Below are 18,320 nucleotides of genomic sequence, written 5' to 3' on the forward strand. Positions count from 1 at the left end.
GCAGGATGTATTGCTACACCCTGAAATATAATGGTGCCTGTGACTGGTGGTATAATAAACGGCAGAGCCTCCTCCCAACCTTTTGGATTAAGTAATAAAAGAAAATGATTAAGAGTGAAATTCCATCATTTATCTTATGTTGAATAAAACACTCTTTTTTTTTTCCCCCCATCCCAGCTCGCTAACAGCGACAGCCATGAAAATGAATGATTTGGCTTCACCCAAAATGATGGATAATCCTGCTGGAAGAGCATGACAATGATAGACAGACATCTTCTGAAGGAGAAGGTAATAGAAAAGACTGACACTTTGATAGGCACGGTGATGAACAAGCCCTGGGGGGTGTGAGTTAATAGGTTAATAGAAGTGTTCCAGCTCTCCCACCCCCTTCTCTCTCTGTGCTCCTTTCAGAGCTCCTGGAGCAGCAAAAGAACACTGTGAACATTGCGAGGAAGAACATTTTGTGACTCACCAACGGGCTTTTTTTGTGTATTCCTTAACACCGTGGTGAAACACAGAACTAAACTGCTGCCTGAAGGGAGGAGTGCTGAAAGCCCACCCTGCTCAAATCTCATTAGAGCTCTGCTTTTCCCTCCTCCATCTCTCAGACACTGCTTGCAGCTGACACAATGTCCTAAGGGTGTTGCACATGTTGAGTTTAGTCACCTGGGAAATAGATTGTTGGAGCTCTGCTGAAGTTGATGGCGGGCCAAATTCTGACGTGGGCTTAACCAGAATTTAGCCCAAGTAGTTTTATTGACATCAACAAAATATGTGCCTGGATTCTTGGTTAGCTGCCAACAGAAATATTTGAATATTATGAAAAGAAGGAATTAAGATTTATTCAGTGTTTTTTAAAATTTCTTCTAGCTTCCCTGTTTATTCCCTTTTTTCCCCTCATAAAATTAATTTTTTTCTGATCACACATAACATTTATCAATGTGTATTTTATTATTTATTGTATGTATTTATTTCTTTTCCTTATTAATATCTGTTTAAAGAGGTTAGGACTTTGCAAGCCCCAGCATCTTGGCTAGCAATTAAGCGAACAGATACTCTACAAGTTTTTTATCTTTTTTTAGAATTATGGACTATTTTGATTTGAACCAAGAGTTTCTTACTCAGTTTTTGCAGCCAACTACAAGAACAGGTCTTGACATGAATGGCTTGTACAATTTTACAGTAAAATTATCAATATAAGTCAGACTAACATGAGAAAAATAACATAAGTGAGTAATGAGGTAAATAAACAGAAGAAATATAGTGTCAATAAGCATGCTTTACAGCTAAAGGAATTTCAGCCAATATATTTCAGAGCAGAAGAATGTGATGCACAGTTGGCAAAGTCTCTCTGAGACTATAATGAAGAGTCATAATGAAATACTTGTCTGTGTTAGTACTAAGAAATAATATATGGTTCAATCTGTGGGAGGGTGGAGGACACATCAGCTCCCTGACATGCTGTATTAACTTGGATGTACAAAATCCTTCTCTGTACTTATCTTTTCCCTTGCTTATTTATTTTTAATGCTCCTGGACATGGATTGTCAATATGTCTGCCTACACATGCCACATTTTTGTATAACCTTAAAAGGATTCATGTAATCCAAATAAGCTTGGGGGGTGTATTTTGTAAACACATGGCAAATTCTTTTATTGATAGACTTGTAGTCTGGCTTCAGGACACAGATGATATAAAATGTACTGTACATGTAGAAAAGAATATTTCAATTAGTGTATCTAAACTTCTTATTTGAATGCAAAAATGTTTACCTCATCTACGAGCTTTTGTGTTGACTTTCTTATTTAAGTGTTTTCATTAAGTCTATCTATTACTTCCTCTTCATGTGCAGGAGTATTTCTGATCTTCTGTAGGCTGTAACAGGGGTGTTATGCTGTTATTTAAAACAATGCAGAGTTACCACATCAAGTGTAACCCCAGATTGTGAAGCAATTTCATATGATGGAACAAGATCCTTTAGAATTACAAATCCCATTATCCTGCTGGCCTCCGGCCTGACCCTCCTACACCAAGCCACAGGTTATGAGAGTGTTGAATCTGAGTCAAAACAATGTCAGAGCAGAATAACTCACAGCACAATGTGTAGAGGATGTGAGGGCACACTACAGACCAGGTCATTCTGGTCCCAGACAATGAGGATGAAGCACACAGCAGATTAAGAAGTTCAATCTCTTTCATTTCTTCTCAGAGAATACTGCATATTTTTTACTCTGTGATTCTTATGAATTAATCAGTAGTTCCTGTGGATGGCACCACAATTAAAAGCCTCTTCTCCAGGGAGTTTATACAAACAGCACACCATAAACAGAGCACACAACAAAGTGCCAGGCAGGTACAGTGGTTACAAAAAGGTGATCCAGAACTGAGCCTCATGGGTATCACCCCTGTCTCATTCTCTGTCTAGAAATGAGCTGGTTAATTCTATCTCTCACGTGTAGAACCTAAAAATGTTCATGTCAAAGGGCTAAGCCAGCTTGTGTTATTTTATATGAACTAATGATCCATGAAAAAGATAAGACACCCATCCTTCTGAAGCAAGCCACTCCATGCTTTTGTACCTTGGCTTTCCCATCTGTAGAATCAAAAGAATGATTCTGAGTTCCCTTGGTAAAATGCCCGAAAGATGCAGAGAAAGAGGAGGGTGCCACACTCCTGAGTGTCAGCCCTGGTACACAAATCACGGCTGTGGTACACGGGAAATGAAGAAAAATTTGATTTCAGCTGACTGCCTTTTCAGCACACACAGGCAGTGACAGTCCTGGCAGGGATCACAGTCCCTGCCTCACAGGAAAAGGAAGGAAATGGAGGGGCTGAACCACTCTGTGATTTGCTGCTGACAGAAACGTGGAGCTTAGAGGCATTTCTGGCTGTATGCAGATATTCAGGGCTGTGGTGAGCTACACGTACACTTCAGCTGCAGGCTGATACAGAACTTATGCTTTTTGTGCTATTTTTAGCCTAATAGGTTAATGACTGGGCCTTGTATCTATGAAGACAATTCAAGTAATAATAGTAATGAGCTGCAGATATCTGTGTTTTTACAGCATAGTGGCTGCACAGCCCGTTAGTACTTGAAAACAAAAATGCTTTTGAAATAAAACCCACTACACCTTTAGTCCAGCACAATTCCCAGATCACAGATTGTCCATATCTTTCATTTTTAGTATGCCCTCAATGTCAATTACCTTTTTAGTTTACTGCTTTTTCCCCCAGAAAAACAGAGTTGACATTAAGCTGTGCTCTGAAAGAACAAGCTGATCTGAATGTTAAATTAATACATATGTATGCATGCACATATATCTATTTTAACTGCGAGGCACATATTTCAAATGTATCAAAAGATTTTGTCATTTACGTATGAAAATTAATTCATAAATCTTTTTTGTATTTACAGCAGCCCTGACAGAGTTTATCAAAAATGAGCTGCCTTACGGAACTATCAATGGATTAATAAAAAAGAATCTGATCTAATATTCATGACACAGGAGACAAATGTAAATGGTCAGGCAACTTCATCTTTTTATTCTTGGAGAAATGTTGTTTTTTTCATAACTTTCCCTTGTAGATTTTGTTTTCTCATTTCATAACTGCTTTAACAAAAGAACTGTGCCATCAATTTTGCTAGATTGCATTATTCATGTGGAGGTAATACACACCAAATTCAATGCACAAAGGAAAGAAATACAAAAGAACATGCTATATTATTATTCATATAAAACCAAGAAAACTTTCAAAATAATGCTGTCCTGTTATATTTATGACCCAATAATATTCTTCAGCTGTGTAGTTCATAATGTCCAAACACACCTCGCTGCCCCGCTGCTCAGAGGAAATCTTGGTATCTATTTGTTTATCCTGATTACTTTTACAACCTGATTTTGCTCTGTCCCAGGCAGCCAATAACTGATTTGGGGGAAGGATCATTCTTACACTCAGGTCTGTGACCTGAGCTGCTGATTGTGATGGAAGCTATCAGCCTGTTACAGAAGAAATGTGAAAATGAAATGTTTTTGTTAGGAGGGTGATTGCATTCCTGCTGGACTCTCCAGATTCTTTTTGAAGGCCATTTTTGTGCTGATGGTATCAACTTTGGGGTGATCTTGAGATGAGGTGTGCTCAGCTTCCCCTAGAAGCAGGCCTGCCTGAGCCAAAGGGTTTTTTGCTTTTAAAAGCTTCTAGCTTTTATTTACCTGTCAGCCTGCTCCTTTCCTGCTGGGACTTGCTTTAGTGGTGAGCCCAGCAGTGCTGGGTTACTGATTGGACTCAGTGATCTTAAAGGCCTTTTCCAACCTTAACCTGTCTTTTTCCAACCTCTCTTAATTATATTTCTGAGAAATCTCACTATCTCAACTAGCTGGGTGCTTGGGAATTTATTGAAATCTTTGTTTGACTGCTGCATAATTCACATGAAGGTGCTTAATAATTTCTGGGCCAGATTCTCCTCTGGTGGAAAAGGATGTGGGTGTCAGGCAGGCAGCTCTACTGCACAGGGATCTCCTGGCCCAGAGTGGTCATTTCAGAGTCACTGCTGCTGTTGGACGTGGGGAGATGCAACATTAAGGTTTTTGGTCTGCTCTGGTGGTGTTACCTTCCATTCAAAAGCAATTAGAGCCCTCAGCATCGCACACATACCATTTACTTGTTTTCTGATTTAGCACTATACTAAGGACAAAATACTTTCCAACAGAAAATGTCAATGGTTTCATAGCAACCAGAGGTACCTGAGAGCTTTCCTTTCATGTTAAATGCCATTTTAAGAGCATTAAGCCTGGTGCTTTATCCCTCGTGTTGGTGTGAGAGATTGCTGCATCCAAGCAGCAGAGCCAGTCTCTGGAATCTGCTCCTTGTGCATGCTAGAACCAAAATTTGAGAGGCCACCAGCTTGTTCTGTCAAAAGTTGGGTGCTTTATTTTAATTAACTTCAACAATTGCTTCAACAGACAGAAGGTTGTTTTAAATGGGTTTTATCATCAGATCTTTTATTTCGTGGAATGGCTTGATTTCGTGCTCAGAAACTGTGAAATGAGAAGTTAGTGCAAAAAAAAATCAGTCAATATTAACTACCTTCCAGCTGCTTTCCTACCAAAACCAAATGGTAACCAATACTGCAGTCTGATCCTACACAGACTATTGGAAAGGCACAAAAGAAAAAAAAATCTAGTTTTTGTTTCTTACAGTTGCCAAATTTATTGCACCCTGTAGACTTGTTTGCCATGAACTGAGCAGAGACTATCTGCATGGGTTTTAAACTGGGATTCTCCTGGGAAGAGCCAGCTCCTGCTTGATCAGCCTTTCCCTGGGGCTGTGCAGTGGTGCAGAAGGCAGGGAAAGCAGAAAGAGATGGGAAACCATTGCACTGTGAGACGGTGCTGGGTGATTCCTTTTGTTCCTGCACTACCTGGGATGCACAATGACACAGGGTTATACTTGCCTCAGGTATTGCCTCAAGACAAACATTAATTTTCAGTGATTTCTCCAGTTTTATGGTTCACTCATGGCTCTCCAGCTGCTGTGTGCAGGTTACTTGGCCTCCTTAGGTCCAGCCTTGTGTGAATTTGTGTCTTGCTCCCCAGGAAGATGAGTGCATGTGGGAGAGTTGTCCCTGAGCAGGTGCAGAAGTTCATCTCAGCACCCAAATGCTCTGCAAATGTGCAAGCAGCAAAAACATAGGGGTTTGCAAATGCTTTATATTGGTGATATACGTAATTTCTTCTCAGCTCTTAATAAAAATTGTTTAGTTCAGGTTTTATCGACTGGTTGTTCCAGTGCTCTAGGAAGTTTTGGGGTCAATTTAATGAAAAAATAAAAGGGGCTGACTTCTGGCTTTGCTTCTTTGGTCAAAAATGAGTTATGGTCTCAATACACAAATCAGAACATAAAGTAAGAAATTTGTCTTTGTTGGGCTTTGTATGTGGAAGAAATGAGCTTCAGCTGATGTGGGATTTGGTGAAATTAAATATGCCTGCTGGGGAAAGCTGTTATTGGATATTATAAGAAAAGATTGATTTCATAAAGCTCAGACTCTTGTATGAACAATCACTGAAATCAGTATTTTTAAACAGCAAAGGCATCAAAATTCCAATGAAACAGTGAGTCACAGTTTCTTCACAGAAACACAATTCCAAATTACCTTGAGAGGAACGAGGCAGTGCCCCAGGATTGGCATAGTGATGAGCTTTCCTCTTACTGTACACCTGAACAAATGAACAAACTAAATTTGCACGTTTCTTGGCATGGTTACACCTTCTGTTGCCTTTTCAGCCAGCTTTTTCTGTGGATTTTTGTGAGCACGATTCTATTATCCTAAATGAAAAGCATATTTCATACCATATCTGGACTATTCCTAGAACTTTAATTTCCTTTCCCTCAGTTTCACACAGCTTATAAAAGATAATTGGGCTGCATTTGTGTAGACCCTGTGCACTTGGATAGGCAGAAAATTATTTTCCCCAAATAAAGCACCTCACAGCAGACTGGCTTTGTTGTCATGTTGTTTGAACTTTGATTGTTCTCTGAATAAGCCTGAGGTGATCCCTAATTCTTTTTTTGTTTAATCTGAATTGGATTTGGGGAAATATTTGTTTGCCTTCACTTAATTGTGGTGTTGGCCATGAGAGGGATAAAACCAAACATTTAAGTCTTTGACTGGCATCTGTGCTTAGCTAGAAGTGCAGTTATGGGTTATAAAAGTAGACTAAGGATCTTTTAAAAATGTTTTATGTGTTGTGTTTTAATGTCACACATCACTTCATTTTTTATAAGCTCAGAATTATAATTGTAGACTGTGACTCATAATCCATAAGAAATATATATAGATATTTAAGATTTCTAACAGAAATGAAGCATGACAGTTGCAGAACTAAAGCTGATCCTTGTAAGAATAATAAATCCGTGGAAATCTCAGAAACACAGATCATTGCACAGATAGAGACCAATATAACAAACCAATAAGCATAAGGATGCCCAAGGAGAAAAGCGATTATGAAAAATAACAAAGAACTTATGCTAGTCCAAATCCATAAGAATGAGAACAAAAGCAAGTTTGAAAATTGACTTGAATATTGGTACTTTGGCAGAAAGAATAATTCCCTCAGGCAGCTGTCCATCTGGTGCCCAGTTTGTGTCACACAAACCAAGGTCATCTTAACAAATGTGTAACATATTCATAGCTAACAAGATTTGTAACCTGCATTGTTTGTTATGTTTCTATGATGCTTATTTAATTGACTGTGTTCCATTTGAATTAAGCTGTGATTTCATAAGCTTCAGAATTTGTTCTGCTTCCATGAATTCCCCACCTTCCCTCCCAGTAATTTTTTATTTTAACCATTTATGGCAGGAAAAGCTGAAGTGTTCATGTTTCTAAAGAGTTTTAGGAAATGATAATTGATTGTCAGTACTGAGTGACAAAGTCTGCATTAGGCTATCAGGGAACAGGGGATTTATTTGGTCATCCCTTCAGATCTTGGGATATTAGAAAGATACAATTAATACCATAAAATCAAATGTAAAACCAAGGCTTTATCATAGCCATAATATGTTAAACTGAGTTATCTTTCTCTTCCTCCTTTCTAGATCTTTCTAAGGTATGATTTGCTGAAAATGTATGCAGGCTTTTTTTGTAAGGAGGAAATGCTTTCTTCCAGTATTATAGAAAAAAAAATTGTAATGTGTGGGTTGCTTATGCAGCTCTCTCTGCAGGTTGGCCCATTGGGCTCTAAATCTGACCTATTATTTTTGCTTCCTTCAGTACATTGCCTTGCATTTAATGCCTCATCTCTTTCCCCTCATGATTTCAATGGCAAAATTTTGCTCGGTTTTCATTATGGTAAAAATTCCTTTAAGGTTATGGATAAAAACAGAATTTAAAGTAGTATGGTGATATTAAAGTCTCTAACTGTTGCAGATGAATAGCAGAATATTGGGAATGTTCCTGCTATCTGTGCTGCAGGAGAAAAAGAAAAAAAAAAGATATGTACAAAGTAGAGGTACAAGAAGGTTTTGGAGGGCAGAGAAAATGCATTCCAGTGGGAGAATTCTGTTGAGCTTATAAAAAAAGAAAGTTAAGCCTGTATAAACACCTTTCTGTGAAAAAAAACATGAAATACTACAGGATTCTTTAATCTACTGAAGAAACATATAGCAAGAACCAGTAGCTGGGAGCTAAAGCAAGGCAATTTCAAATTAGAAATAAAGCACTTGCTGTTGCTTTTTTCCTCTCTGTTTCACAGGGATGGTAATTAAACTTTGGGGCAGGCTATGCTGCAGTAGAAAATGGTAGACCTCATCTCTGGAGACTTTCAAATACAGTCTATATACTTTCTGAAAGTCATTTTTTGCCTGAACACAAATAATGGGGGGCTCAATATCAGAGGTAATTGGATGGAATACAAGTATCTGAAACAAAAACTCAGTGTAGATGAACTAATCTCTTCTCCTGGCCTTAAATGTATGAAAATATAGATTACATTACCGCAATGTGTTTGTTTCCTACACCTAATTGGTTTTCTTTCAAGGCTCAAAAATCTTTAGTTGCTGCAGCTTGCATCACTAACCTTTAAGAATTCAAAACAATGCTCTTTACTGCTTGCTGGATTGTCACATACTATATGTCTCTAAATCCATCTGAATGTGCAATTTCCAACTGCTGATTAGCACCAGGAGCCCAGTCAAGGATGACAGAACAGCATCCAATTCTGTTGATCTCCACTACAATTACAGCAGTCAAAAGCTGCATAAGAGCCATCCTACAGCTTAAGTCTTTTGAGGAAAAACTGCTTGAAAAGGTGTTTTATCACAGGGGTTATTGATGGGAAGAGGGTGATTGACAGGAAATTTTAAAAAACCCAAACCTTTCTGGGATGAATTACAGCACAAATACGTAACCAACAGAGAATGGACTGACTTCAGTGTCAGTCTCTGGACAGATTCCCCACAACTCACTGGGTAGAAAGTGCCACCAGACATTTGCAATAGTTCCAATCCCAGAGCAGGATGCTTTCTTGATTCCAAGGACACAGTGGATGCATTGTGATTTAAATTTTCCTTTTTCTCCCTGGGCAAGTCAGAAATTGCACAAGTTGGATGTGTGACAGTGACAGTGTTCAGACAAATTGGTGAGGTGGGGTTAAACCATACACTGTCTGTGTCCAAAATGTCCTGTCAAGGAACTCAGAGGATTATTTTCTGTTGCAGTGCTGATTTAATAGAAAAATGTGTGCACCTACTCTGCCCTAATCCCCATTCTTCCTTCCTGTGTCTTGCTGCATTTTCCTCCATCAGCTCTTCCCACCAGAATGTGATTCCACTCTCTCAAACACTTTTTGGGTTGATTCACTTTGTCTCATCAAGACATTTATCTTCTATTATCTTCATTTATCACTTATCTTCTTCCTATTCCTGATTGCCACTGATTTCCTTTCTCCTAGAGGATATATTCATCTATTCATATATTCACCGCTTTTTCAGATTTTATTTATATCAGGTCAGTAGAAAAATATAATAAATTACTGTGACTGTGGAGTGCTCACAGGAATAAATTGCCCAAGATTTTTAATAAAATTATGCTGTCTTCTAAGCCAAGGTCTTTGTAAACAAAGGCATTATACCAGAATAAAACTCTCCTGTTTAAGCTCTGATGGCAGATCTTGAGGATGCCTCACTTTGGTCACTCCAAACTGGAACATGGAGAGATCATTGAGAATTGGCTTTTCCCAAATCCTGACTGTCTGTAAGGAGATTCTCATGGTCAGTGTTGCTATCAGCCCTCACTCCATGTATTCATTGCTCCTGGTCAAGATTTTGTCCCAGGCAGGACAAAGTGAAGGAGAGGGAAGTCCCTCCTTCAGAAATGCTTTACTTCCCCCAAAACTCTTCCCCTTGAAAAGTAAGGCCAATAATAATAATAATAATAATAATAATAATAATAATAATAATAATATCAATCAATCAATCAACCAATCAATCCTGACTAATCTGGACCTTCAATCCCAAACCAATCCATTTTATGGGTGTGACCTGCCAGCTGGTGGGAGTCCTGAAGTTCAGAGCAAGTGTCCTCAGGTGCCAGTTGTCTTAAATGTTTGAATTTGGTGGTAGATGAGAGATTAAGTTAATTTTTTTTAAACTCTTCATTATTTTGAATCCTAACTCACACATCTTGTTGTAAACTGAGTGCATTTTCTCCTTTTCCCACCATATGCTATTATATAGGTACTTCTTGGGTATGAAATTGGCTCTATTAGCATTTCTGTCATGCAGAACAAGCATTCTGTCAGTGTTGGCAGCTCTTTTTTACTACAGGTCTCAAATGTGAATTGAATTTTATATAAATTTCATGCTGTGATTTAAATTATCTGCCTTGAAGAATGACTACCTGTAACACTCCTTTTAGTGGAGAGTCCTCAAAGAATCTCAACGATGGGACTCAGTAGCAGAGTTAAAAATCAAGAAGTGGGTTTTAGGTGAAAGAACATTTTATCCAAAGCATTTGTCACGGTAATTTCAGCTGCTTCCATCATAAGGAAGAAGGTTAGCTGTGATTTTTTAGAGTTCCAGGTATTTCTGATGTTCTACATTCCTAAATATCAGTTCCCAGGTGTGAAACTTGTTGTTAAATCCTTCTGCTCTTGAAAGCTGCTTCAAAATATCCTTCACATGTAAGGAACGATAATTTTGGAAATCCAATCAGCAACACATATGGTGTGTTGACTGTATTTTTATATCTCATATGCCTATAGAGAGAAGCCCAGGAGAATCTCACATGGATTTTTAGTGCTGCCCAGGATTTCCCTCACAGACAACCACAGACACAGACTTTAATAGTTTTGTTCCCTGAAATGCCTCTTTTGAAAATGAACAAAGGCCAATAACTTCTGTCTCCTCCTTTCTGCAGAGGAGGGAAACTTAAAAAGCAGTTGCAGGTGTGTGCACTACAAAATGATGCGATAGGAGCATTTTGCAAACCATTTTTTAAGAAGCTTTTATCATATTAACTGGCACAGCATCCGGCACAGGGTCGCAATCGTGTTCCCTGTTAAAGAGAATTAACTTAATTCATTTTCATGTTGTGACCTGCAACAGTTTAATTTACCTGAGAGCATTCTTCCTGTCGATACAGGCTGGATGGAAACATGATAACTTCAGGTTATGTTAAGTGTCTGATTTGTGATGCAGTTTACCTCTGCAATGACTGCACTGTTCAAATTAATTAATACCAGATCATTATCTTTAGATAGCAGGCAGATGTTGAGGTTATGGTGTTTGTGAACCCTAAGCCTGTCTTTTTTTTTCTGTACAGACAACCAGCAGTTTCGATATAAATTGGAGAGCCAAGGTCTAGGCCTTCTGGCAGTCAATTGGTTTTGTAATTATCTTAGTAATAGTTCTCAATTATTATTCAGTAAAGGTCGTCTTTCCTCTGCTGATGGGTCACGGCACCCCCTGGGGATCCAGAGATGGGCCAGTTCTCCTTTTTATCATGTAAATGACTTGCCATCTGTGTGCCACCCAGGTTCATCTAAGGCAGTTCTGAAAACACTGATTATTAGTATCAAAGCTGCAGATTCTGACAGGATTGTAGAATTGTTTTTAAATATTTTTAAAGATGGGCTGTGTTTCCTGACATTTTCAAGGCTCTATTAAGGGCTGTGGACAGCTTAGTGGCAATTCTCTTCAAGTGATACAATGATTTAAAATACTAACTTTTATTTTAACTAGTGGCATTTTTAGTTAACAAACCCTAATACCCTTTTTTCCACACCGTGCCTGCCTTCATTTGTGTCCCACTGTATTTATTTCTGCCATGTGATTGCCTGGGGGAAGTTAAATTACCAACCATAGTTATTACACTTGCACAGAACTTCTTTATTCCCTTCTCTAGATCATATTTACATTGCAGGCTGTGCCGAAAGTGAATAAAATGAAAAAGTTAACAAAACTGATAAAGTCATCATTTGTTTCTACCCTATTGTAATAGCCATGCTGTAATTGGTGCTGTTTCATATAAAATTACCATATAAATTGTGCCATCCAAAGCTGCAACAGAAAGAGCAACAGTATTTACAATAAATGGCAAATCCCCGTTAATTATTGATAGCCTAATAAACACACCATTATAATTCAGTCTTATTATTCATTATTAATAATAACTCTTATTTACTATTCATTGCGTAAGGATCAGTTATGATTAACTGCTCTAAAAATGAATGGTCCACATACATGTTTCTATTTTCAGGGCCTTTTCCACTGAAGGAAAGGTTTTCCATATTAAAATTCTCTGTCTAACAGGACAGAACATGATTGTACCTAAACAGCTTACAGACACCAGTGTCCTGGTCCTGGTGGCTGTGAAAAGCTGCTATGAGCTCTGTCAGAGGCAGATCATGATTTTGTTTCTTTGGAGGTCATTACTTGGCCCAAAGGTGGCTGACTTATGATCTGGGATGTTCTTGGCCACCTGGGCACACAGCAGTTTACCTTTAATAGCAATAAAGATTTGCTTTACTGCTTAGCAATGTCAGGGACCTCTTTTTAAAATAAACTCTGCCAAAAATTCATTGAGGCATCCTCATAAATCTTGGTGGTTTCAGAGCTTAATTTTTCCTGGGGAAGGAGGCTGAATTCCAGGCGGATGACAACGTGTCCTTGTGTGGATCTGCAGAGTGACCATTGGGTGTTGTGTGAATGGAGATGGCTTCTCCAGAAATAATCCAGTTATTGAGCTTTTGTCCTCATCATAGTTTTTATATAGACGCAACCAGCCCAGTCATTCTAGACTGCATTGCCAGAGTCAAGATTTCACCTTCTGGTGTTGGTAGTGGCACTAGTGGCTGTAGGAAGGGCAGCACTGTCAGAATTGACAGCCAACACTTCTCCGTTTTCCTACCTGGCTCTTGGTCATCTGACCTCTCTTCCAAGCACAACTCAACTGCTAATTGTCACTAAGAAATAGCACTAGAGAATATTGACTTCTTACACTACAGACCAGATGCTCTCCTTCTTTGTTTCAGTTTTTATGCTTCTGACCAGGCTTTGGCTGATATTTTGCTTTGTCACTTCTTTCAGGTTTTTCATGCACAGGTGACTCCACCGTATCTCCTGTTGGATGCTGCAAATTCCATCTGTTATGAGATGCACTGAGACAAGAAGTCACTGCCCACCAGTGCTCCTGGAGCGTGCCCTGAGTGTGCCACACACGGAAGTGCCTTGATATTTTCACAGTACATGAATATGGGACAGGAGGATGATCACTGCATGCCAAGGTGAGGCTTTCCTTCAGACCTGACTGGATTTCACACTGATTTATCAGTGGGGGTTTAAAGGACACTGTCTGCAGGCAAATTCTTGAGTTACCAGAGTTTCTTGGCGCAGAGGAGTTTCTGCATTTCTGCAGTTTTTGCTTGACAAGGGTTCTCCACTGCCCTTCCCCAACTGCCCACTTCAGAATTTAAAATATCTGTAAAATGCTCTGTATTTTTCCATGATGTGCCAGTTCTCACCAGCTGTGATTTTCCAATACAGTGATGCACTATAAGGCAGCCAACTGACTTGTAAAAGGATATGAGTTTGTGTGCCAAGGAGAATTTAGCATAATGCTTCAACTGCAAATATAAACCACAATTTCAAAGAAGGAAGAGAAGAAACTCAAAGTGTATATAAATGTGATATATATAAATATTTTTTATTTTGTTTCAAATAATATCTTACTCTGCTGTATGTACAGTATCTAAGACACATTCAAGAGTTCTAGCACATAAGAAATAATTCACTTAGTTTATGGACACAAAGCAGTGTATAAACCATGTAGCTCAATAAATGCTTTGTTTCCAATTCTTATGTGCATTACTCTGTGACATATCTGGAATTATTCCAGAATTTCATTTCAAGGCAAGCCCTGCCAGCAGAATGAAGTTACAACAGAAGCTTTGGGTAACTCGTGGCACCTCTACCAGCACTGATGCTGCAGTGCAGGAGGAGTGTGGTTTAACACCACACCTGTGCCTCATGTTCACACCTCTCCTCAAGCTGTGCAAGGCCACACCAGAGTGTCACTGCTTAACCTCTGCTCCCAGGGAAGGTGTCTCACAAGCACAAGTCACACCTTCATACCGAGGCGTTGACACATCTTAAATTTGCTCTCTCTTTAACTGGGCAGTGGCCCTTTGCACAGCATCCTTAGGCAGCTCTCCCAGCTCCTCATGAGGTAATTAAATATTGATCTTGCCCCTTTTACGGATGGAAATACTCAGGCTGTGTTTCCAGAAAGGATCACTTTTTCATGGTGTCATGGTTCAAGCCCAGCCAGCAGCTCAGTTTCACAGATCCTCTGCTCACTGCTCCCCAAAGGGGCTGAGGAGAGAATCAGAAAAGTAACAGGGAGAAATGTCTTTATCTCACATGGGTTGAGATAAAGACAGTTTAATAGAGAAAATAACAGCACACATTGCAAAGCAAAACATGGAATTCATTCCCCACTTCTCGTGTCCAGGCAGGTGTTCAGCCATCCCCAGGAAAGCCAGGCTCCATCTCCCCTGAGGGTGGCTTGGGGACACAAACCATCACTCTGAATGTGCTCCTTTGCTGCTTCTCCCCCAGCTGAGCACGACACCCTCGAGTATGGGACACCTTTAGGTCAGCTGGGGTCAGCTGTCCCAGCTGTGTCCTCTCCCAAATCCTTGTGCCCCCCAGCCCCATTGCTGCTGGAGGGGATGAGGAGCAGGAAAGGCCCTGACAGTGTAAGTGCTGCTCATAACTAAAACATCCCTGTGCTACCAACACTTTCCAGCAGGAATCCAAAACACAGCCCCGTGTAGGCTCTATGAGGGAAATTAGCAAAAAGCAGTATACAGTCTATTACTTCAGTTGATATAATTTTCTAATTAAGGCATAATTAATGTATAATGCAGTAGAAATACTAGGCAGGAGTGAAATTGTGACCATCTTCTGTTATTGAAAATATTCTATGAACCCCATTATGCCATTGTGAAATAATTCTCTAAATGTCAGTGATGTGAGGAGCACAAACAAGAAGTCTCTGTTATTAGACACGCTTTTATTATGCAGCCTAACTGAGAGCAATATTGTGTTTAAGAATAAGCAGGGAAGTAAAAAATGAGGGATTTTGATCACAGAGAAATCAGTTTTACCATGTGCTGTAAATATTACTGAGGCAGCAGCATGCCTACTCTTCAGAAGCCAGAAAATGAACAAAACAAAGGGAGGAATATCATGAATCGTAATTTGCTGCAAACGCAAACTATTCAATGTGTTTAGTATTTTCATTTAAATTTTTTTCTTTGTTTTGTTTTGTTTTTAAGTGAGGTAATATACATATTTTGATCACTTTGCTGGAACCTCAAAACATGGAAATACAGCACCAATGAGACTTGAAAGCTCCATCAAAAAAAGTGTCTGTTGCTGGCGCAACTGCAAGAGCTTTTGCTATTTTTTTTCAACTAACATTTGCAGCATTTCCCACCTAGTGCAGGAAATGGTGGCTGCTTGCATAAACATATATTTAAGGCTTAAAAGAGCCAGCTTTGAAGTTGGTCCAACTGTTGGTGTTTAGAGAGTGTCAGGAGAGAAGCTGCCTGCTCTTCGGCTCGCTGTGGCAAATCTGAATTCAGAGAGACAAGAGTTAACCTTTCCCTGCCCTTGCAGCTAAAATACAGCTCTGCATTTATTTAATTCCTGCACCATCCTCCACGTTGCCTTTTGTGTATGCTATAATTATCAGATTCATCATAACGACTCCTGCATTTAGTTATACTTACCTGAAGGCAACCTGGGAGATTCTGTATTTGCAAGCCCCACTTTATCCTTCTGTAATAAAACTCTACACTGAGCATAGGGTGGCACCAGGCAAGCATCAAAATGTCTAATATTTAGTAGATAAAGGATGAAGACTATGATATTTCTCTTGCAGAGAAATGAAGACTGGTGGATTGTAGACAACTAAATTAATTAAGCCCAATATGTAAGTATTTGGCAATTTAATGACTAGATATTCAATGAATATTTGGTTATTTATCAGATCAAATGATAATTAAATTAGTCTTCATAACAGGGGAATGAGACAAAGGTTTTTCTTTAATTTTACATTCCCACTTAAAGTTTTCATATAAGCAGATTTTGATACCCTGGGAAGGCAGGAAGGTGGAATCTGTGGGAAAATAGCAGCACCAAGGAAGTTATATTTTAGTTTTTTACCACAGAGATATGTTCAATAACCAGGTCAGCTGTCCTAGGAGAAAAGAAAGCAAATAAACTCAGCCTTAATTTGATGCAGATGAATGAAACATCAGCAGGCTTTTGGCCCTAAGTGAAAAGGGGAACAATGAAAGGCAGTTCTTTTTGTTGGAAGATAATTTTTTTGTTATTTTACACTTCTAAGATTTGAAGCCTACCTAAAAAAAAAAAATGGAACTCAAATATAGGTCTTTGTTTTTAAAATTTTGTTTTTCATTTATATGAACACAGGAAGCTTGGGAATATCTCATTTTATTGCTTTTGTGATTACCGGAAAGAAAAATCTGTAGCTTTATGTGCTGTATTCCTGTGCCATATACTAGATTAATAGCAGCAGAAGGTCATTATCCAGGCTGAATTTTAACCCCTTCTCAGTGCATGTCCTCACTGGGGACACTCCTATAAAGTACAGCATTCATTTGAGTCTAAACCTCTGGTTTTAATGGTGTTGTCTCCTTAAACCATGGGCTGTAGACTGCTGAATATCAAATATTGTTCAGTACATTCTGATGGGAAATATTTCCTTCTATGGTAGTTGTGCCACATAAATCCAAAAAATGCATGGACGAGGTGCTTAAGCAAATGGTTTCGTGGTGGACCTGGTGCTGTAAGGTTGATAACTCGACTTGTTGCCCTAAGAGATGTTTTCCAAGCTTAATTATTCAAAGATTCTTATCTGGAACCTGCACATGCCCCTTCCGAGGAAACTGAATATAAAACCTGTTCTTTTCCAGCCCCCGTGTGTCTGTGCCTCTCCTTCTCCCTCTCTTTTCTGCTGAAGGGCCTTTCCCTGGGTGAGCTGTCAAGGAGAAATTGGTTCCCAGAGCTGCTGCCCTGTGGATGGCTCCTCTGCTGTCACCTCAGAGCAAGGGCAGCCACCCCTGTGAGCCCCACGTTTTGGGGGAAACCAGGGAGGTGACAGAGGTTGTGGCACCGGGGGCAGGTGGAGGCTGAGGTGAAGAATTGCAGTGCCAAGAGCTCTGCTAGTGTGGAGGGCCAGGAGCTGGAGGGAGGGGAACAGCACAGGGGGGTTATTTTATCCTGAAAGCTCAGTTATTGCATGTGCAGGAGGGGCAGTTAATATCACAACACTTGGATGTGCTTTGGTTTATTTTCTAATATCCATAGTGGGAAAGAATCAAACTGATCCCCGTTCGGCGCTGGCAGTGTGGGAGTGCCTCCAGCAGCCAGTGCAAGGGACTGAGGGTGGGACCAGCAAAAAGCCTTAAAAAGCTCATGTAACCCTGTAATGAGCTCCTGCACTGCCCCAAGCCCTGCCAGGGAGGCAGATACACCCAGCACTGGGCACATTGGATGCCAAGGCTGGCTGCACTCGCTGTGGGAGCTTCACAACACTGATAAACGCCCTGGGGGATTTCTTTAACCAAGAGCAGGAGTGATAGCAGAGCTAATGTAGGCTCTCCAACACTCTGTGCTGTATTTTGGGGTTTTTAGTGGTGTAGCCAAAGTGTAAAAAATGGATGCAGGGCTTTTAAAACTTCCCAATAAAGAGAAAACATTGTTTGAAGCCATGGAAGCTGCATATCCACTGGCACAGCAACTAATGCAGTTTGCTTCTCCAGCAGTGCCCTGAAGTATCTTTAGATATTCATATATAAAGTGTAAGTACATAACCTGCTGTAAAAAGCTACAGCAGTGCCCTTGGCAAGGCTCCCTGGCCTGTGGAGGGTAATTACATGTGGAACACAAAGAAAGCTCCGACATTTATCTCCTTAGATGGTCAGTTTTTTCCTCATACAAATGCTGTGAGATCTGTCCATTCAAATAGGAGTATTTGTTGTATCTTGTTGGATAATTTTGACTTTGTAACCTAATTAGAGCTCACTTGGAAAAAAAAAATAAAATAAAAAAAGGGAGAAGATACTTTTCCCATCAATTCCAAGAAGGATTTAGATCCATGCACAGCCCTGCCAGGCCCCAGTTCCAGAGTGCTGTTGGAGGTGAGTAAACCAGAAGGATCAGCTTGTTGTGGATGGAAATGTGTCTACAGCAATGGCCAGCTTGGAAATACAGCTTTGTGTTCCAGCCA

The 18,320-nt window shown here is 39.7% G+C and overlaps 1 long non-coding RNA gene across 1 annotated transcript; it reads left to right on the plus strand.

Moving 5' to 3' along the window:
• The first annotated feature begins 3,431 nt into the window (after positions 1–3,431).
• On the plus strand, positions 3,432–17,135 carry LOC136365737 (uncharacterized). The gene is made up of 3 exons (XR_010744400.1): positions 3,432–3,523; positions 13,103–13,284; positions 17,052–17,135. It is a non-coding gene; the product is annotated as an uncharacterized lncRNA (long non-coding RNA).
• Positions 17,136–18,320: the final 1,185 nt, after the last annotated feature.

The sequence above is a fragment of the Sylvia atricapilla genome, chromosome 10, assembly GCF_009819655.1.
Source record: "Sylvia atricapilla isolate bSylAtr1 chromosome 10, bSylAtr1.pri, whole genome shotgun sequence".
NCBI classification, from domain to species: Eukaryota; Metazoa; Chordata; class Aves; order Passeriformes; family Sylviidae; genus Sylvia; species Sylvia atricapilla.